Raw genomic sequence first — 21,862 nt, 5'->3', positions numbered from 1 at the left:
GGGGGGGGACTTTATCCGGCTCCCGGCTCTGCTTGCTGGGTTCTTTCTTAATTTATACCTTCTCCAAGGATGCTCCCCAGGGGGGTTCTCCCTCCCCTGCTGCCTCTTGCCTCCAGTTCCCCTTCCCTGCCCCAACAAGACTGTGAGAAGACCCCGTCGCTGTCCTGATAAAAAGCCGATCCAGACTGCGGTTGGATCACTTGATATTTCTGTCTCTGTCCAAGTCTCCGCTGGCTGATGAGAGTGCCTCCGGATTATCCGTTCTCCCAGGGCTCCAAATTGATCAACCAAGGAGAATCTGATTTCAGGTCTGGCAGAGATGAAAGAGATGATTGTTGCTTATTCCCGGGAAATTCTCTAAACGGCTGGCACGTTTCCCAGGGACAGGGTTAGTTATTTTGTCATCCTCCCCCCGCCCCACCAGTAGATCTAAGGCAGAGATAATGCAGAGATGTGGGGATAGTAACTCTGGCCACCGTGTGATAATACTGCTTTATCTTCCCCTTGAAGTAATTGCAGTAGTGAGCTGCATCTACCTGTTCACCAGCCTGGGGTGATCATGGGGTTGATAAAGTTGTGCCAAACCTTAGCAGGGAGAGAAGTATTTTTAACTTCTATTTGCCTCTCTCTCAATTTTTTTTTTAAAGTTTTCTCCAACTTCTGCAGCTTTCTGCTGGCCGTGCCTTGGGCAGGGCTGTTCTCCACGGCAGTTAGGAAACAAGCTGGACTCCTCTGGAAGGATCCCATTTTAATTAGCTGAAGTTAATAGAGCGGCGAGTGGTAGCGTCTGCATTGAGCGCTCAGCTGCTGAAATAACAATGCTGATCTTCCTTGCGATAAGTGTATTTCAGTGTGTGGGATACACACTCTTTTTGTGACAGGAAGTGAGCGCCTTTCAGGTCCGCCAAGGCGCTGCTGAGAAGGGGACCGGCTAATAACATGTAAACCTGCCCTTCAGCCTCCGCCGGTGCCAAGCTCGATTTTTAAACTTTCCATCCAGTTTGTCTGCGGGAGTTGTCAGGGCTCTCCAAGCCATTGTTGGGCATCTGTTTTCAGCTCTGCGAGGCGTACTCTGCTTAATCAGGAGTAAAAGGTGATCTTAAGATGGATTGTGATGTTGCCAGGATGGGCAGTGCTCTGAATGCATTAGCTGCACTGAAGGCTGCTTGTATCTCCTTCCTCTTGTGCTTTCTTCAGAGATGTGAAGAAATGATAAAGTGGGAGGCTGATCTCAGGCTGATGCTGATGGCCAAAACTGATTAGCAGCTGAAAGCTGGGAACCCTTCCTGTATGTGTCAACATGAAAACAGTCGTTGCAAACCTATAGCACACGGTGCCGGCTCTGCTGCACTCCCCCGAGGAGAGGGAAGTACGCCTGGATCGGGGTTCTGGTAACCGGACTCCTGTAATGGACAAACCGGACCTGTTTCCCCAGAGCTCAGGCTGCTGTCAGCTCAGCTGAAGCATTAAAACCTCCCCCCAGATTCATATCTGCTTATTTTATCTTCCTCCGTGACTGTTCTTCCCCCCCCTTCAGCTTGATGTGAAAAGCAGATAGGCTCAGAAGGGAGATCTCAGAGCTCCAGCGATTGCCAAGCGCGATAAGACAAGGATCAGCCCTGGACTATTATTTAACCATTTCGTTGTCCGTTCATTTTTTTTTCGGAGGGAGGCTTTTGAGGTTGGCGAGCCCCTTCCATCCTGACGTGCGTCTTCAGCACCCAGGGGGTCGGGAAGAGCCAACATATCGCAACCCCTTACCTCGCAGCATAAAAATCCTGGGGGCCGTGCCTTTCCGTGAAGGTGCTGACGGCGCCTGCCTCCAGCCCTCGTCGTAGCTTGGGTCTGGGTTAAACTTGAGCTGTCTCTGGAGTTTATGGCATTAAAAAGCGGATTGTTAGCAGGAGCTGATGGTGGCTGGGATAGCAAGGGGGGGAGTGCCTGGTGTGTCCTGTATTTGGTGTCACAGAAAAGCCTTGTGGTGAGTGCTTCGAGGCCCTGTGTCCGGGCCAGAGCCAGGTATCTGGGGGCGGTTGGTGCACCTCCGATAGAGGATCTGATCCCAGGAGCGATGAAGGTTGTCGGTGTTCCCCTCCCCCTCCATCAGCGCTTGTCAAAGGCCATGAAAATAACAGCAACCTCCATGCAGCTGCTGGCTCTTTCTCTCTCTCTCTCTCTCTCTTTTGTTCTGCTGTTAGATAGATGTGAACGGCTGATAAAGCACAGGGAGCTGATCTCCAACCCAGATAGCCTGTTATATTTATTAACTTCAAACACGGGAGCGCGGGCACATACAGCAAATGAGTGAACCCTTTGGCAGCTCTGTTGCACATGCAGTTACAGTTCTGGCTCTCGAGATTAGGGGGATTGATAAACCGGGACATTTGATCGTGTGCAGCTGATGTGGCTCTGTACATGTGTGTGCGTGTGTATTTTTCGACATGAACTCGAAGTGCACATTCTCACAGTAGTTGCAGGGGCCTGCCTGGTTGTGTGTGTGTGTGTGTTTTCTATTTTTCCCCTTTCTATTCTGCTTTCAGCTACAGTAGATGTAAATTCGTGATAAGCTGGGGGCCTGATCTCCATACTGATAAAGATTGCCAAGTGCGATAAGGGTTTCTTATCTCTACCAACCAGACTGGAGCAGGATTCGCTACAATAACAAACACTGAAAAGAGGAGGCAAAAGGGCTCCAACAATTTGTTCCATTGCAAATGTGATTAATGCAGGCATTTTAATTATCTGATGGGGGTGGGGGAGGAGGGGTCAGCTGGCATGGACACTTGATTTATTTATATTATTTGGGTATCATCCCCCCCCCCACACACACACACACACAGACTCTCTGTCAAATAAACTTAATTCAGAAGATTATTTTTCCCCTTGGTGGCTGTTATCAACTACAGATGCCATATGAGTTTGAAGAAGGCTCCGTCTTTTTTTTTTTTTCTTTCTTTCTTTCTTTTTGATCGCTATCTGCCATTCTGCTAAGTGTAACAAATAGGTTTTGGGGAGGTGGGGGAGCACATGGTGACTGGGTGGATATTCTTTAATTGCTATTAGATGGTGTCAGATAGCAAGCCTGATCTGCATTGTTAGACTCTGCCTCCCCTGGGTTGTTGGGTTTTTGTGTGTGAGTTTTTCTCTTTTTGCTGTTCCACTTGTTCCACCTAAATTTCTCGGTTGTTCCTAGACCCAGCCCTGCAAAAACTAAGCAATGCAAGTAGCCTGATTGACTCCAACAGCAGCGGGAGGAGGTTATGTATTGCATCCCTACCTCTCTGGGGTGCAAAATGTGCCGGCCTTTTGCGGGCGACTCCTTTTACTTGCAATGCCCCACCAATGTCAAGGCATTTGCCTCGGAGTTGAGGTCTCCAGGATCGGTCCGTGTGCTCTGAGCCGTTCTCGCGGTAGCCGTTGGCTTGCACGAGCAAGCGCTGAGCTGAGCTGCAGCGGGAGAGAGCCGGGCCTTTGGCCTGCGTGCACGTTCACGCCGGCTCTAACGAGCCCTGGAAATGTAAGTGAATTTCTTGCAATGATTACAGTAGCCAGGCGGGAGTCTATTTTTAGTTCCACTGCTGTAACCCCACGGCTTTTGATCCTCCCACCACGCCTCCGGCCCTCCGTGCTCATTGTGTTTACTTTCTCTCTCGGTCCGTGCCGAGTGTGCGAGTGGCGAGCGGCCCCCTCTTGTCCGCATGCTTCTCTGGTGCTTGCACACCCACAGGCTGGGGTGGCCTGATGCTGGGATCGCGAGGCGTAGGGCATCTGGGCTCTTGTCCCTGTCCGACTTCCGGGATGTGCCTCGGTTTCCCTGGTTTTTTTCCTCCAAAATAAGAGGTCTGTGCCTGTGTAAAAGGCCTCGAGGCCAGCAGGGTTGAGAACCAGGGCAAGCCTTGGGCATGCATCTGGGGCGAGGGTACTGACTCCTGCCTTCTGGAGCTGGGGGGCTGCAAGGAGGGGATCTCTGCTGCAGAACGGGCAGCGCTGATGCTTGAGGGTCAAATGCCACGTATGACAGGGCAGGCTCCTAACCTGGCTGCCCGCTTCCTAAGTGGCAGCTTGGGTCCCCTGTGATCTCTGCTTCCCTTCTCCGTGCCCAGTTGGTTGAACGGGCACCGTTCCTGTGGCCTGCCTTGGAGCGTGGCGGGTGTGCCCTCGTTGAATGTCCCTATATGTCCGTCACCTGCTGTGGCACCACCGCTCCTATGTGCCTGTCTGTGCCCCCCTGCCACGAGCCTGCAGAAAGGGAGTCGCTATGCCCAGAGCGGGATCCTGGAAGTGCTGGCACCAGCATAGTTTTATTCTCCCACCCTCTAGCGTAGGGGTCCGTGCGGCGAGCATGGCTAAGGCATCCAGCTTCTGATGTCCCTATATGTCCGTCACCTGCTGTGGCACCACCGCTCCTATGTGCCTGTCTGTGCCCCCCTGCCACGAGCCTGCAGAAAGGGAGTCGCTATGCCCAGAGCGGGATCCTGGAAGTGCTGGCACCAGCATAGTTTTATTCTCCCACCCTCTAGCGTAGGGGTCCGTGCGGCGAGCATGGCTAAGGCATCCAGCTTCTGTAGCCAGCTGCATAGTTTTATTCTCCCACCCTCTAGCGTAGCGGTCCGTGCAGTGAGCATGGCTAAGGCATCCAGCTTCTCTAGCCAGCTGTGCACGTGAGAGCAATGCAGCCAGCATCCATCTGGTAGCCTGGACTGCCGGGAGCAGCTGGGTTGCGCCCATCAGTGCAAGTCCAAAGCAGGGCTCGATCCATAGTGACTTGTCCAACTACTGTGACCCGCTCGTGGAAAACCCTGGGCTCTCCCCTTCGGAGCGGAGCGTTAATCCTTCGAAGACCCTCCATGATTTGCATGCATCTGTCCAGGGCATTTTGTGCTCCTGGACCCCTTCACCCTCCACGTTCGCTCTCCCTGAAGCTTGGCCCCGGAGCTCCCTCTGGCCCAGCCTGCTGTACCCTCCTGGGCACCGTCACAATCGCCCGCGTCCTCTCTAGGGCAACCACGTGCAGGTCCCGTGGGAAGCCTCCATCCAGCTGCATCTCCTACGAGGTCTCTTCCCAGCCCGGCTGCTGATGGGAGGAGGGTTGCATCCGTCGGCCCGTCCCCCCCGGGAAACCTTCCCCCTCCTGGCAGCCATGGGCGGGCGGTCCCCTGCCAATCAATCTGTTCCGCCTCGTGCATTTTCCCCGGCTCTCTCCATGCTGTGCCGTGCCCCCTGCCTCGGAGCACCAGCTGCTGGAGGCATGAACCACCCTCCGGAAAGCGGCTCTGCCCGGTCGTGGCCCGAACCGAATGGGCTGGGGGAGAGTGGTCTTGCAATTGAAGTCGGGCATCGGGAGTGGGATGGAGTTCCTCGTTCTGCTGCCATTTGCTCCAGGGCTGTTGGACGGATGTCCTGGCACACCAGTTTCCCGTCTGTAAAATGGGGCTAATAATTCATCCGTTGTCTGCCTTGGCTTTAGCTGAGGAGCCCTCCAGAGCAGTGATGCATGCATGCCTGTGTGTGTGTGTGTGTAAGGGCCTTGACCCCAAACTGAGATCTCTGCTACCATAAAACAACAATCCCAAAGGAAAGGGAAACTCGTATCTAGGTTTCTTGAGGGCAGTGATTCTCAAGCAGGGCACCACAGCACCCCAGGGTGCCTAGAGATCCTTTCAGGGCTGCCACGCCATGCCAGCGGTGATAGGGGTACAGACCTGACTCTCAAGATAAACCCGGGGATTTCAAATAGGCATCCGGCGTGTTAAAAGTGCTCCGATCTGCTGGGAGCTGTCTGAGTTTTTTGTGCAGCTGAAGAATGGCTCGGTTATTTTCCTGCAGTCGAAAATCGAGTGAAAACGAAGAGCTGGCACTTTCCAAGGAGCACCTAGGGCTGAAAAAGGCTGAGAACCGCTGCCTTAGGCTCTTGCCCAGCTGCGCCCATCCATCGCCTCTGTATGATGGTATACCAGATACCAGCCCCAAGTGTCCGTGCTGTCTCCCTTCTCTTCTGTGTCTTGCAAGGGCTTTTTCTTGCTGTTGTGCATGCAGGGAACCACCTTGGTGTGGGCATTAGTTGGGCTCTTTCTGAGCCCCTGTCCGAGGAGGAAATGCCTCCTCTGCCCCTTCCTCCATCCCTGAGCTACACAAGCCAAGGGGGAAACTTCTCAGTTCTTCCTAAGAAGCCACTGGTGCAATGGATGTGTGCTCCGGGGAGGCCATGGCCCTGCCAGGCCGGCTCTCTTATGGCTTGCTTGGCCTGCACGCTGAGCCTCGGCAATGCGGGGAGGAACCCAGCCGAATGCAGATGGCCATCGCCCGTCTGCCTGCGGTGAGCCCTTGGCAGCGCCAGGCCCTGCTGCTGGCAGAACCTGTTCCACCGAGCGCCGAAGCACATGCCCTTTCCCAGCTCCCTGGCAGGAGCGCACGGGGATGATGCAGTCGAGAGGGCATTTGCATAGCATCTGGCGAGCTGGATTGCAGCAGATCTGGCACACGGCCCCTTCCAGGGCCCTGGGGAGGAGGCACTTGCATTTTTGTCTGACATCCCATCTCCCCTGATGAGTACCAGGGAGGCTCCTCCGTGTATACCCAGGCTCAACCCTAACGCACCTTGGCAGCCCTCCACCACCGAGGCTGAACACGCAATGGGAGGGAAGGGCAGTGATATTTGGTGTGCTCCTGGAGAATTTCTTCCCCCACCCCCATCCTGTTGCAGAAGCAGGGGGCAAAGAGGCTGGGAGCAGCTTTCGAGGAGACGGATCGCGGCAGTAAACTAGCGTGCGATAGCGAGGGTGGTTTTTGTTCTAAATGCATGCCCACAACCATAATATTTGCCTGTAATCCCGTCTCCCTGCACGATGAGCAGAGCCCCCTCAGTGCCGGAGCTCGCTGGCGCGCGCAGCCCATAACAAGAAGCAGTTGTCAGGCTGCATCCTGGCTCGTCGTGACCTTTCCTCGCTGCGGCCAGGCTCCCCGGAGGACCCTCGGGGCGCCGCTGTCCCGATCCAAAGCCTTCACGTCGCTGGGTGAGGTCTGGTTCTCCTTTGTGAATCACACAGCCGCCTCACGATTCCCCGTGGCCAAGTTGTGAGCTGGCCAGCTCCGCCGTCGGGGCTTGGAAGGCAGCGAGGCTTCCTCAAGGGTGTAGCAGCGCTGACGGTGAAAACTGGATGATCCAGATCCTTCCCAGGCCCTGGATTCCCCCCTCCTACCACATCTGCCTGGTGCATGGCGGCGTGAGATGCACAGAGAGTATTTTGCCCGTGCACTGAGCAATTAGGGTTTATTTCTCCCCTCCACCAAAGCACTATAAAGAGAAAGCCGGGAGGACGCTGGATCCCACTTGCACGAGGTGACTGCTGTTGAGCGCTGTCCAAGAACATTGCGGTTGCACCCAACAATTGGTTTAATCACCGCGGGCTTTGATGGGAGCGAACTTGCTAGGAGGGTTCATGGTGCCAGGAAGGGTGCAACACATGGTTTGGGACTCAGCGGGCTAATAGATGTCTGTGAAGAGCCAGGCTACTCCCTGCAAGGGCTGCCGGCAGGAGAAACCTGACCTTAGGTTGAAGCCTTTGTGCCTAAAATGCCCAAACCCTACGTGATGCAGGCAGGAGCCTACCTCCCCTTTGGGTGCCGCAGCTTGCAGAGCAGTGAAGTCACGTCGTGTCGCTTGTGCCACTTTCCCCTGTGTCTGGGAGCTACGTGCTTGAGCCTTGTCCTAGGACTTGTCTGTGCTGAGAGACCCAGGCAGGCCAGGAATAATGGGAATTGGATGGTAAGCCGTGTTAGTAGGAAACTTTCTCCCTAGGAGGGTAGTAAAACACTGGAGCAGGTTACCCAGAGAGGACGTGGAGTCTCCATCCTTGGAGGGTTTGAAGACCTGGCGTGGCTGGGATGATGTAGCTGTGGCTGGTCCAGCTTTGAGCAGGGGTTGGACTAGATGTGACTTCCTGAGGTCCCTTCAACCCTCATTTTCTATGATTTTTGTGGTTATTCACAATTTCTGTACTCGAATAATCAACTGGCATTCCCCTTCCCAAAGAGAGGAAACTCCTCCGTGGGGCCAGCAGCCACCGTCCTGGGGCTGTTCTCTGCAGAGAGATGGCTTTTAAGCAAACAGGCCAGAAGGGAGAACTTGAACGTTGGAAGTCCTCGTGCAAGCCGCTCTTGCAATAGTTGGCATGATTTCCCCCCTTAAAGAACCAACTCCTGGGATAATTTTATCTCTATTTAAAAAGAACGCTTCAAGTGCCTGGGGCTGGAGAGAGAACCTGGGAGGTGAGTTGGAAACCAGCAGGCGGGTAAAAGGGTCCCCGAAAGGCCTTGCTTTTTAGCATGGCCCGAGAGGGTTGCTCACCTCGTGATTTTCTTTTCTTTTCTTTTCTTTTTTTTTTTGAGAGTGGCAATGCTGAAGTGCCTGATTTTTATAGTTTATCTGCAAAGTTCAAGTGTTTCAGCGGTAATAGAGTTCTGCCTTCCGTTCAGCGCCCCAGCAAAGACGGCTCATTGTTCCTGTAGCAACATGTTTTTTTGGAAGGGATGAAATGCTGAAAGGAATGTAACTGTTGACCTTGGGCTGGAATAGGGTTAAGGAGTGTGTGCATATGAGTCACTGCAGATAACAGCCTTCCACGGCTCTCTTTCCTCCCAAATAATGCGTTATCTCCTCTCTCTCACACATCGACATATTTTTGTGACATCTCCCATTCAAGAGCCTAGAAAGGAAACACGTTTTCTCTAATTTGCTAATCTGATAAATATATATATATATATTTATTTCATCTCCTGCGTGGTCAGCGCAGCAATTTATTAAAAAGCCCGAGTCTCCTTTTCTTCCCGAGAGAGAGCTAGGGATTGACATGGATTCAGCGCGTCCGCGGCCTGCTGTCCCCACCTGGCTGCAAGGAGAAGTACTCGGCTGTGTCATGCACCTTGTACTGCCCGTGGAGATTCGCCTGCATCCCAGGTGGCTACGGGAGCAGTCGGTCCCATCTCTGCTGCAGCTGTGTCCATCAAGCCCCAGCCGCCCAGAGCCGTTTCAGCCCAGGTTTCCATTTCGGAGCTGGCCTGAGCAGCAGCGAGTTTGGATGCAGGGCATTTGGATGCGATGCCGCCGTTGCCGTTCCTGTGACTTCCGTGATCTGGGGGCATGGAGCAGGAGAAGGTTGGGAGAGCAAGGACCAAATTTCCCAATTGCTCTGGTTGCTTTTCTGAGGAGCTATGTCCAGGGCTGGCACCTGCGGTAGGGAGCTACATACACATGGCACCTTCCTAGGGCATTGTCCCTCTTCCCCGTGCTCCCATTGCGGGCCCAGTCCTGAATACTGGCGGGCCCCGCTGCCGCCTCTGTGCACCCCTCTCCCGGGGCTGTTTGCACTGAGCGAGATGTATAGAGCTGGGTGCAGCCTGCGCTTTGCCTCCGAGGTCGGTGGGAGATGTTTGCTCCATAGCCAAGTCCTGGCATCGGGGGCAAGCACTGCAGGGGCCTTCTGGTGTAGTGGCGGGGCTGTTGTGCCATAGCGTGCAACGGGGAGAGCATGGGTGTTTCAAGCAGAGTCTGGATAACGACCTGCTGTGACTAACGATCGCCCGCTGCTCTGCGGGGCAGCTCGCTAATAAGGCTGTTTCTCTTACAGCCGGCCACTTGTTGCAAGAAGCCCGTGGCTAGGCAGCAGCTTGCACGGCCTCTCTGATGTGGTAGCATCCTTGTCTCCTCCTGGGGCTCTTCCACCCCATCTCGCGACTATTTTTCCTGATTCTTGTGGGTTTGATGTTGGAGGGCGGTGGGGAAAGGCTGAGCCCATTGCTTCTTCCGTGCCATCCCCACCTGGGATTCTCCTCAATTAGCCTCGTTTGGTTAGAAAAGGAGTGTGGGGCTAGGGAGTGTTTTTTGTTTAAATGCACCACCAGCAGCTGGGCTACGTAACAGCTCCCTCCAGCCTCAGGTTTGTCCCGTGGACCCTGCGGGAGATGCCTTTTGGCTTTGTTTTCCTTCCCAGGGGCTGTGCCTGTCACAACTCTGCCACCGCCGCTGACACGGACTCGGTCCCCTCGCTGGCGGCCTCGTCGGAGGGATGTGGGCTTGGGGCCCTGGAGGCCCCGCTTCCTGGCTCATCCCGGAGGTGGTCAAAGTTGAGACGTGCTCTTGGCCCCAGAGGAAGGAAGCCCTGGCCGGGCTGCGCTGGCCTAATGGATAAATAATGAGCTTAGTCTCCAGGATTGCAAATCTGGCATCTTTCCCCCAGCACACAGACTCATGCCTCTTCCACGCTAGAGGTGTAGAAGCACTAGTGACGTGCATCAGGGGGGTTGTGGGGGTGGCCGGATGCCCAGCTGTGCAACCCGAAAGCGCCGGTTGCACGCTTAGTGTAACTGGTGTGTGCAGGGTCCCAGGCAGACCGCCGACCGACTGCTTCTGCGGGCGTTTATCCGCGCAGGGTGCAGCGGTGGTGGGCAGGCGACCCACCGGGGTCGTGACGTGACACCTACATCGCACGGTTTCTGGACGCGGCGCTTCCCTCTCTGCGGGCTCGAGGAAGGGCGGCTTTGCAGCAGCCGCTGAAGTCAAGCCAACCTGCTCTCCGCACCCGCCCTGTCCTTCCTCCATCCCGTTTTCCACAGCCCAGGTTTCCTCCCCTCCCAGGTGTGTTTGGCTGCCCTCTTCCAGGCTGCATGCCCCTTGTCTCCCTGTCAGCCAGGAGTTTCCGTCCACCTTTCCTGCTGCAGCGACTGCTGGCCGTGTCCAGCCCCGCGTGCACGGCACTGTACAGCCATTACGGACGAGGCCCCTGACCCCGTCCGGTAAGCATGTGGCTGCAGATGCCGGATCCAAAGCGCCTGCCACGGCACCCAGCAGCTCTGCTCGAGCCTCGCACGAGTCATTAGGACGGGCTTGAGATGGAGCCTTTTGAGATCTCTTCTTCCAGAAACCGAGCACCATCACCCTCTGCCTGCTCAGCCCAGAGCCTTTCAACCTGCTTCTCTTTAATTCTCTTGGTCTCGAATTGATTCATCTGGCTTTTATTCCCTCTCGTCGCCGCCCCCGCCCCCCCTTCCCTTGCTTTTAAAATGTGAAGTTCAGCCGCTTACTCACTTTTCTGTCTCCCAGCTGAGGCCTCTCATGCAGGTTTCAGCTCCTATGATAATGCGGAAAGTTGAACTGGCCCCATTACTGCACTGCGATGGTTGAATTGATAACGGCTTGATAATGGTGGAGATAGGTGAAGCTCAGTAGCCAATAGCTCTGCCTCTTCCCCCATTAACATTCCCCACCACGGATCAGCTCGGAGCTGCCTATCTGCTCTCCATTTCCACTCCTCCACTAGATAAGAATGGAAATACTGACTTCATAGCTCACTGATTAAAGTGTCTGGATTTCTTGATAATACACAGATAAATTATGTTTTTCAAAAAGAAGGTAGGGAAGGGAGTGCAAGGGGAGGAAGAAACCTTCAGTCCATTTCTTTTTCTTTTTTTTTCCCCTCTCTCTCTCTCTCTCTCTGCCCCACGGTTTCTGCCGTGGAAAGCTCTCCCCATGCTGCAATAAAAGAGATGGGGTGGAGGGGGGCATCCTGCTAGGATGCATCCGGCTCATGAAGGATTTGGGCTCCCGGGGCCAGGAGAGGTGCGAGGGAAGTGTGGGCGAGGTGGAAAGGACTGCTTACACTTGCATCTTTTTTTTTTTTACCCTGCTTTTCTGGGCCATGCAGGCAGGCATTCGGGGTGGGGGTGAGCCCAGCCCTGGCTCGGGGCTGGATGAATGCTGGAGCACGAAGAGGCGCCCAGTGCTGCCTTTTGACGGTCCAAATCTGTCCCTCCAGCCCAGCCCTGCTGGAAGCCGTAAGGTTTTGGCCCGTCGCCGCTGCCACTTTTAGCACCATGAGGCTATTGTCTGGGCAGCCACCTAACAGATGGCCCAAGCCTAGAAAAAGAGTGCACAATTAGCGTCTGCACGTGTGTCACATCCCCCGGCCCTTTTAGTACATGCAAGGCTTCAAAGTGCTACATACAGCTCCTTTCTACCTCCCCAGCCGAAATCTAACCTCTGATGCCTACAGGTTCCCCTTGGGGATGGCCTCTTGCCCCTTGCAAAGAGACTTATAGCGTGGGAGCAGTGCTGGGGAGGGAGAGGATCCCCTGGTTCACACCAAACTCCCCTCTCCGTTGCTCGCCGCGCCGCCTCTTGCATCCTAGGACCTAGGGTTGGGAGCTTGATGCTACGTGCTGCCCATTTCGGCCTGGTCCCAACAGGAATGTGACTAGGGTGTTGGTGCGATGTGTGCTTGAAAATGCCCTGATCACTAGCAGAAAGTTGGTGGCTGCGCGGGAAAGAAACCTGCGTGGCAGGTGTTGGTGGACGGGGACCTTCTGCAGATCTTAGCCTCTCAGGGGTCATGCTTCCTGGCCCCTTGCGCCCTGCTCAGTGACGTGTGTGAAACACTCTGGGGGTGAAGCATCATTGACCCTAAAGAAAGAGGATCTCCCATGTCGGCAAGCCGTGCCCAGCTAGACGGCTCCATGATAGCTGCCTTGTAGTCCACAGGCCAAAGTGTTGCCAGTGACTGGAGCACGGGGCAGTAGCCCTAGACTTAGTATTTGCACTGTCACAAAGCCCCAGGGTGATCTTGGATGGTGCCTCAGTTTCCTGATCTGTCAAATGGGCATACGGGTTGCTACCAGCCTCACGGAGGATTGAGGCGTCGCTCGGCATTGGCTCCAGTGACTCCCCTCGGTGATGGAGAGGCCGATTCTTCATTTGCATTACGGGAGTGTCTGGCCACCCCAGGGGAGATCAGGGCCTTGTGCCGGGCACTGCCCAAACACACAGTGAGATGCAGTTCCCACTGCCCTCCCCCCAAATAGAGGTAGGAGGGCAAATGGGAGATGAAGCGGTCTGCCGTAAGTGTTGCCCCAAGCAGGGTATTGCTCCGGTCCTGGCTAGCAGGCCAGGTGCTCGGCTGCGAGGCGGAAGGAAGCCCCCTCGGCACTTAGGGGCTGCTGCCTGGTGCACTTAAAAGCCCCTGCAGCAACGTCATCCGCCTGCCGCCTCCCAGGGCAGGAGCATCGTGTCGGCAAGTATCTTAGGAGCATCGCGGCTTGGGTTCGTGCAACAGGCAGTGGGTTGTTTGCACCACAGCCCTGTGCAGCTGCATGGGCGCCCCAAGGCTTGCCCAATGCGATGCAGCCAGCTCTGGGGTGGAATGGGTTGAAAACAACCCTATATCACTCCCCCCTCCTCAGTGTTTTAGCTATCATGCGGCTGGCCGTGGGGTGGAACAGCTCAAATATGACCCCATAGAGAGCCACGTTGAACGAGGATGTGGAGACAGCTGGTCACCCCAGACCTCTCCTCCCCATGGCTTGCCAAACCCCTCTGACCAGCTCCCCCAGCTTCCTTCTTGCTGGGCCCCGCAGGCCGAGGTCTCGGGCCAGCCGAAGACGAAGCAAAAGCTTGGGCGGATCCAGGGTTTTGAAAAGAGAGGTGCAGCTGATGTGGCACGTTGTCGCATAAAACACAACACATTTTTCTCCAGTGAAAGAGAAACCAGTTGCTTTACTAACATGCCAGGAGCTGGCACTATATTATACAGTTTAAGATCAAAGCAAAAACAAATGTAATTATTGCAACAAGCACTAATTTGCTAGATTGTGTGTGTGTGTCTAACAAAAAAAACACAGCGAGGCAAAATATAGCCCAGAGATGCATGTCATTAGTCCTGTGGTCGTTATGGTTTCATGTACATCTCGTATTCGGATTCAGAAAGCAAAATCTGGCGGCCTTGAGTGTCTCGAAAGTGTCTCCAGTGCTTTGCTGTCAGTCATTTCTGCACCTGAGTTCATATGACCACACCTGAGTGAAGGTTTTTAGCTAGAGCTTCAAACTGCCTGCAAGGCTGCAAAAGAAGAGCGGCACTGCCAGGCAGAGCTGACAGACAGCAGAACTGCAGAAGAAAGCAGCGTTTGCATGGTGGAACATCAGAGCCATTAAGAAGGCGAGAGGGTTGTTAACGTGTGTGGAGTGGGGAGAGATTAGCAGGAATCGGGGAGATGATAATGAGCCCTTAGGTCAATGGACTGTCTTAGCACTGCCTGAATAGAAATGCTGCTGCTCCTCCCAGGCTCTTGGTTTTAAAGTTTGCGTGAAGCAGGAAGGGAAGTGAATGCGCCCCTGAGCGAAAGGGGAGCCCTTGCTGTGGTGCCTTTGCAAGGGGTTGCATTAATAGCTCGCAGCCCAGCACGGAGAGCTTGCGGCAGCTCGCTGAAACATCAGGAAGGAAGCAGGACTCGGCTTCCAGCCTCCCGGAGGAGGTTACAAATAACAGCGAACTGCCGAGGGCCAGGAGCCAGCGCCAGCCATGACCCCGCCAGCGAGGCTGAGAGCTAGCAGCCTGGCACCTCCTCCCCTTGCCTTCTCTTTCCAGTGCACCCTTCCCACCCGTGTCCCAGGCAGGGTCATCGTCCACGTCTCTCTCTAGCCTGCGTCTGGGCTCTCGGGAGGCCGGGCTGGGGTGGGATGCCAGGTCAGGGGGGCATTGGAGGCTGCTGCCCAGAGGAGGCAAGATCTGCAAGTTGGCATAGTAGCAACAAGTGGCTTGGACCTGGGTTCACTCTTGGGCAGTTTGGGGTTTTTTTGGAAGGGAGGGGGGTCACACGAACAGTTCTCTGAACCCACAGGTTGGTATCCAAACAGCTTCTCCATGCACTGGTCCTCCCAGGTCCCCCCACCCCATGCCTCCCCTGCAAGTGGCTGTTAACCCTTGCTTCCGACGGCACGCTTTGGAGGAAGCAGGCGTGCAGCTGGGGCTCACCAGCTTGTTACAGCCAGAATTGCTCGGGGGGGGCTTGATTTTCATGCGGTGGATGCTACCAGCACTCAGCGAGAGGGTGCCTCAAATAAAGGCCAGCCTTTGCCAACCTGGCTGCCTAAAGCTAAGCTCCTAAATCTGTAAGTGTGTGTGTGTGTGGTTTTTCCCAGATGTACGCACATCCCAACACCACCAGTAAGGTGCTGCATACGCTCAACCCCTTTTGCAAAGCAAATTGCTCCCCTCTTTCCACTCCAAAATCCATATTTAAGCCTCCTGGCTGTCGGTGCAAACAGGGCACGAGCCTCTGGCGTCCAAACTTTCCAGCTGCTTGCCCTGGGAAGGTATCGGCTCGGGATCTAAGTTTTGTTTCATCTAAATATAAAACTAAAGAGCAAACAGTATAAAGTTCATTTTTAATGTGCTGCCCCATTCCAGTTGGGCTGTTCTCTTTATTTTATTTATTTATTTTTTTTTTTTTAAAGGAACGGTGATAAAAAGCAGCGATAAAGCCAGGGCTGTTTTGTGTAGGAGGTGGTATCTGCGTTATCTATCTCCCTTTTTCACTCTCTGAGCAGCTCTGTTGTTTTTTACCCTTATCTCGCTCCACCAAAATGCCAAGAACAGGAAAAAAAAAACAAAAAAAAAAAAACCCAGCAAGCCTGTGTGTGCTCACACAAACTCCAGCGCCTTGATAATTCCTCAAGTTGGGGGTGAAATGTTACCACCAAATTCAAATAGTAAGTTTTGTAGTATTCTTATTATTTTTTAAATATATTTGCACACCAAGTCCAAGGGCAACCCTCCAGCCAGAGAATAAGAGCCAGAGCTCTCCCTCCTGCCGCTGCCTCTCATCTTGTAATAAGATCTGGGATGGCATGAGTGGCTGGAGTGAAAGGCATTTTTTCTTTTCCCTTGTGCTTCGCGCCATGTCTGCCCATCAGGTGAAAGGGAAGGGATGAAGCGAGGATTGTTGCTTCTCCGAGGAGGCCCCGCTGCAGACCTTGCAAAGGGAAGCTGGTTTCCCGTCCCCATGCAGCCCCCACCCGCTGTCTGAGCAGCAGGACGGTGTTGTGATCACACCCGGGTCTCCGGCGTGGCTGGATCAGAGCAATAAGTGATACCTTGCAGCTGAAAAGCTGCAGCTCCCGGTGCACGCCGGCCTGGGGAGGGCGAGCGGTGTCCGGCAAGGGGCATCTCCTTTCCGTCGCGGTGCAGTGACAAGGATGCTGTGCGCTGCTGGCCTGGTCCCCAGCTAAACCAAACCTGCGCGGGTAAAACTCTGACATACGGTGCTGCAGCAGCTTTGCAACCCCCCAGAGGCAGCTGCATTTTGGCAGCGTGGCCTTTTCTCTGCTGCCAGGCGGCTCGGCGGTGTCTGCGAGGTGCTCGCATCTCCAGGGGCGCGGGTGCCGGGTGACACTTGAGCTGCAAGTCACAGGTTGGTTGGGTTGTTTTTTTAGCACCCAGGGATTTCCCCCTTCACAGCTTCTGCAGCACGGTTAGTGAGAAGACGGCACTATGCAAATAAGCACCGTGATTGCCCGAGCCACCCTTGACATCCTCCAAAAAAGGCTTCATCTCTCTCGTTTCCCATCCTTTCTCTGTGGCTGATGAGCCGCAGCTCCGGGAGTCACCGGTGGCTGGGCTGGGCTGGGCTGGGTGGGGTGGAGAGACGGCATGGGCCTTTCTGCTTCCTTGCACTCGCCTCGGGGCTGACGGCGGGGAAGGGGCTGCCACGAGAAGGATCAGGCCCCTCACAGCTGCCCTGTCATCTGCCCCTGGCACACCAACATCTTCCGAGTCGTTTGTGGGTGTTTTTGGTACTGTCCAAAAACACTGCCAACCCCTGGGTTAGGTGACTTGCTCAATGACCTACATGAGAGTCTGTGGCAGAGCCCGGATTAAACCTAGATGGTCTGGGCTGAACACGGTTACCTTTAGTACACTCACGCTCACACTGTGTTGATTTAACCTAGTGTCTGCAGGCTAAGCTGGTGTGAGCTGCTTGCACTGCCTGGGTGTTAGGGCGAAAGTCTCCCCATGGCCATGAGGGCATTGTACCGATGGATCCCACTCCCGTCCCCCGTCGTACCCCTCAAGGCAGAAGGGCCAGCACCTCCCTATGGGGTCTGGGACACGCCTGCCAACACACCCCGCAAGCAGGCGCTGCTTTGCCAGGACACTTGCTGTGGATGTGGTTGCGTCTGAACGAAAGGCATCCTCCTTGCAGCCGGCCTCTTGGACCAGGCTCCCGATGGAGGGGGGTTGCCAACAGTGACGGGGCAAGATGCTGTGTTGAGGCAAGCCATCAAAGGGGCTGCTGCTGTCGCCAGGCCTGCGCCCAAATCTCTTTGGCTTTTGGGAAAACAAAAGCCAAGCGAGGAGAAGCGGGGTGCTGTGTCTCCTGCCTCCAGCTTGGATGGAGCAGTCCCACGTCGGGAAGGGAAGGTGACGGATACCTGCCCGCGCTGGTCCCAGCTCTTCCTCCAGATCCCTGCCCTCTGGCCGGGCAATGATGTCATCTGGCAGCAGCTGACCTCATGCTTTGTTGCCATGGGAACATTCGTGATGTAGGGTCTGAGGGATGCTCTCTGGCGACGTGTGCGCTGGGCTTGGGGGAGCGCAGCAGATCTGCCCATCTCTTGCCAAGCCTCAGCCTCTCTCTCTTGACCTGATGGTCCCTCTCCAAGCTGCCTCCCTCCCCGCCGGAGCGGGATTCCCCTGCCCGTGTAACCCTAGAGGTGGGGAAGCCGAGGGCGGTGCACGGTAACTCTGCTCGGGGCGCGTCGTGTCGCCGTCCGCTGATGCTTGGGGCAGGAAAAGCTGCGCCGGGGGAGAGGTGCATGCGGGGTGGGTGGGAGTGCTGAGCAGGTCCAGAGGAGACAGCTCCTGCCGGTGCAGGAGGGATGTGCGCCTTCTAGCAAAGCTCGCTGCCATCTCTTGTGCCGTCCAGCTTGCGTCAAGGCAGGTGTAATGGCCCGCGGTCCTTGCAGCTCTGCCCAGGCCAGTGAGGCTGGTAAATGGCTAGAAGGGAGGTGTTGAGCAGACCCCGTTTTTGCTACAGGGCGGAGAGGGAGAGCTCCCCTCTGTTCCAGGTAGAAGCCATAAATTGTGGGCATCTCCTCCAACCAGACTGGCAGGGAGCCATGGTGAGCATCCCTCAGCCTTGCAATCAGGCACGAACCCCACGGGCTGCTTTGATGCTTGGACAAGGAGGTCTTTCCGCCAGCTGTCATGGGAGGAGAGAGCGTGCGATCCGTTTGCATCGGGGAGCCGTGCGCACGAGCCGGTCGCTGCCTGGGGGAGCGCAGAAGCAGGGTCCCGAGGAGAGGGCTGAGACCAGCAACGCCAGGGCAGGGGTGCCTGGGGAACAGCCTGGAGCCTTTCTGAGCCGGGGCCCCTGTTGCTTCCCAGCAAAAAAAAATCCTGCAACAATATCCAGGCTCTGTAGGATGGTGATGGGGCTCTGGGAACCTGACCATGACGCCTAACGTGGCCAGCACGGCACTTTTCTTTTCCCACGGAGGTCGCCGGCCTGCAGACTGGCATTGGAGAGGAGACTGCCCACCCGTGCCCGGCTTCTCAGCCAGTTCCACAGCAGGATGCAGAAGTTAAAAAACTTTGGTGGGGAAGAGAATAATAATCTGTATATCTTTTTTTCCTCCCATTTTCCACCCTAAACTCTTCTCTCTCTCTCTGTGCTGGGTATGCCCCCCAAAAATGCCCGTGTAGCAGAACAGGAGCCCATATCAGCCTCTGCACCGGGCAGGAGTCTTCAGCAAGCTGCCCGTGTCGGCATTGGCAGAGCTGGGTCCGTCCGCCTGCCCCCCATACCCTGTGGGAACTGGGGGAGTGTTTCCTGACGGTCTCTTTGCTGGCTTGTTTCAACCTGGGAGGGAGTCGGGGGCTGTAGAGGTATAGGGCAGCTTTTGGATGAATGCCTCCAAGTGGAGTACAAACCCCTTCTGCAATGGGCAGTCCTGCCCTGACCCCCTCAGAGGGGTCAATCCCTTCCTGACCCCGGGCACTGGTCCACTGCCGTGGGCCCTGGCAGTGACTCGCTATCGTGGACCCTGAAGCCTGAGGGTTTATATCCCTTCAAGACCTTTGTCTTGGCATCCCACCTCTGCATTCGGACGTCTCTGGCTAGCGGTGAACGGACCCAGGTAAGCAATGTGGGATGATGGCTGACCGTGGCAGAAGGTCGGGCTGGGCCAAGGACTGTGGTTTTTCCATGTAGACAGGACCCTGCTCCCACGTGGGTGGGGAATGAAGGTGCCGGCTGCATTTTAAATGAACATTGCAGGATTGTAGGGGCAATTAGCAGTGGAGCCCAGGTGTCCGGGCTGCCCCCGACCTCTCCGCTGTGTGCTCTTCGCCCAGGCAGGCATGGGACAAGGCTGCCCAATTTCCCCCCCCCGCCAGCTCCGGTCTTCCCTTGTCCATCCCAGAAGCCTGCTCTCCTCTTGCCGCATCAGAGAGACCAGCAAGGCAACTTGTCAAGGGTCCAAAGATTTGCAGCTCCTTGGATGCCAGCTGAGCCCTGCGCCCACATATCGTTCTCCTCGGGGCTCCTGCTGTCCAGCCTCCCTACCCCAGCCTGGCGCATTTGGGGGGGTTTGCAATTTTTTTCCAGGAAGCTGTTCTCCTCCACGCTCCTCTATGGGCGACAGCCATGCCTTCTGCTTCATTCCCAATCCCAGTGGGGTCAAGCGCCAACGGTGGATGCTCAGGACCAGCAAAGGAGACTTCGGCGGCTCTCTGGGAAGAGCGAGCTTGCCCGCGGGCTCTTCAGCATGCAAAGAGCTGGGCGAAGTGATGCGCCGGCATGATTCAAATGGAGAGCCTGGAAGGATGCCCTTAGGCCTTCGTCTTTGCAGCCATCCATCTTCCGCCAGGCCTCTTTGCGCTCTGCACGTGAGCGGAAACCCGTTGACTTCGGTGGTGTTTGGGTGCACGCTCGAGCCGCTCGCCTGGGGCTGCAAAGCCTTTGCGACGGGGGTCGGGGCGAGCAGAGGAGCGACAGTCAGACAGAGCTGCTTTCTAGCCGTGGCTGGTGGTGTCACCCATTAGACCTGATTTTTTTCCCCACCCTCCAACCGGACCCTGGCTGTCAAGCTTGGGGGGCCGAAGGCGCCCTGAGTCCAGCTCCCTCCTTCCCCGTTGTCCGTCGCGTGGCTGTCAAGCTTGGGGGGCCGAAGGCGCCCCGAGTCCAGCTCCCTCCCTCCCCGTTGTCCGTCGCACGTGTCGTTTCGAATGCTTTTTGCTTTTTTTTTTTCTTCCCCCCTCCCTTCCGCTTTTACAGCTCTTCCCTCCCTCCCGCCGCCGCCTCTATCAGATGAAAAGCCAGGATTGCATTAAAAGTCGCATCCCCTTTTGTGAAGCAATCTGTTTCTATCCATCTGATGTGTCTGAGGGCCGGGGGACGGCTCTATTAGAATCTCCCCGCTCTTAAAATCTATCAGGGCTTTATCGGCCCCATCTGAAACGTAAAGTCACTTCATTGCCATTGTTCCTGTATTTTCTTTCTCATTATTTTCCTCTCTTTTGGTGTGCCCGCCCCTGCCCTCGCTTTCCCCCCTTCTCCTCCTTTCTCGCCTGTTTGATATGATGTGGGCTCCCTCGCTATTAGTATTAGTAATCGCGTCCCCTGAAGTGAAACAATCTCCTGTAATCTATCAGCGGTTTATCGGACCTATCTGAGAGCTGAGAATGGCCGAGCCCTGAGATGGCGCCATGCTTGGGAGCTGATAAAGTTACAGAGTTCAACCAGTGATGAATGTTAAGTAACTACACCCCGGTTAGATAGGATATGGACTTGGCAGAGGGAGCAGCTCCGTCTGAAACCAATCTCTCCGATAGCAGCAGGGCTGTTTTTTCTCAGGCTCTGGCTCTCCTTGTCTCTCTTCTCTTCTGTGGCTCGAGCCGCAAAGTTCAGAGCCGGCCGCCCCTCCAGCGCCGAAGAGCCGGAGCCGGGTTTTAGGGAGGCTGGTTGGGTTTTGGGGGGGGCGCGAATGCGGGGTACCGCTCATCTTGGCTGTAGAGGAAAGGATCTGGCTCGTCCCCGCTCCCGACTCCGATGGCGCCCGAATGGGTTTGCAGCCATACACACGAGGCTGAGCACTGGAGGCCTGGCTCCCTTTCTCCATCCCCTGCCCTGAGCTCAAGGGCGAGGGGCACAGACCCAGACCGGTGTCTTTGGTTAGCTGAAACACGGCCCGTCCTCTCCAGCGCTCACCGGAGAGTTTTAATCGGAGGACGGGTCCATCTAGGATCTTTCTTCTCTAGTTGTGGGCCCTTCTCCATCCACAGCTGGATGCCTGGGCAATGGGGTGCATGATCCCCACCCTGAAAAGCCAGGGCTGCATGCACATGTGTGTGTGTGTGCGCGTGTGCATTCACAAGTATTGGCTCCAGCCGGACAGATGAGCAGGGCACTGCATGGGGACGTCGCTCTGGGCACGGACAAGACCCAGCTCCCCGCATCGCCCTCCATCCCGCTGAAGCTGCTCCCTTATCGTGCCCAGCATCTCCTCGCCGGCTTCCCCCCCATGCTTAATGTTTTTAATCGTTAGGGGAGGATCGTATGGAGAGGGCATCCGTGTTGCTATGGAGACTGATGGGAAAGGTCAGGCTGAGTTTATCTCGATGTGATGGAGAAGGGCTCCTAATTGCAGACGGGTACCACTGCAGCCCGGGGCTGGGCCTGGCCCGAACGCTGTCCCCTGCCTCTCTGGCCTCCTGGCTGCGTTCGACTCCATCGCTGGCCCCTGGGAGATGAGGAGGAGGCTCCAGACCTGCCCCTGGTCTGGACCATGCCTCGTGTTTGGGGTCTAGAGCTGTGCCCTCTTCCCAGGCTTGGCGGGGCTAAGGCCTGGTGCAGCTGATGGAGACACCTGCCGGCAGGTGGACCGGGAGGGTGCCCCGGTCCATGGCTTGGTGCAAGGTCCGGTGTGGGAACTGCTGCCTCTGCTCGGCAGGTGCTTGGCCCCCGTCGGGCGCAGAGTGGAGCAGAGTGATTTGTTTTGCGGCCCCTCTATCTGGGCTGCGTGTCTGGCGGAGAG

At 55.8% G+C, this 21,862-nt stretch overlaps 1 protein-coding gene across 2 annotated transcripts in view; it reads left to right on the top strand.

Moving 5' to 3' along the window:
• Positions 1-124: 124 nt before the first annotated feature.
• Positions 125-21,862, top strand: part of ZFPM1 (zinc finger protein, FOG family member 1) — a 75,427-nt gene continuing 53,689 nt past the window's right edge. Inside the window, exon 1 of one of the 2 annotated variants that reach the window (XM_025209183.1) lies at positions 125-308. The gene's annotated coding sequence lies outside the window, so the exon portion shown is untranslated. Of the gene's footprint in view, positions 309-3,429; positions 3,518-21,862 lie in introns of those variants that run through there. The other variant, XM_006027883.2, reaches the window with a different exon arrangement.

This window comes from Alligator sinensis, unplaced genomic scaffold (assembly GCF_000455745.1).
Source record: "Alligator sinensis unplaced genomic scaffold, ASM45574v1 scaffold255_1, whole genome shotgun sequence".
NCBI lineage: Eukaryota > Metazoa > Chordata > Crocodylia > Alligatoridae > Alligator > Alligator sinensis.
This window is presented reverse-complemented; position numbering and strand designations above follow the sequence as displayed.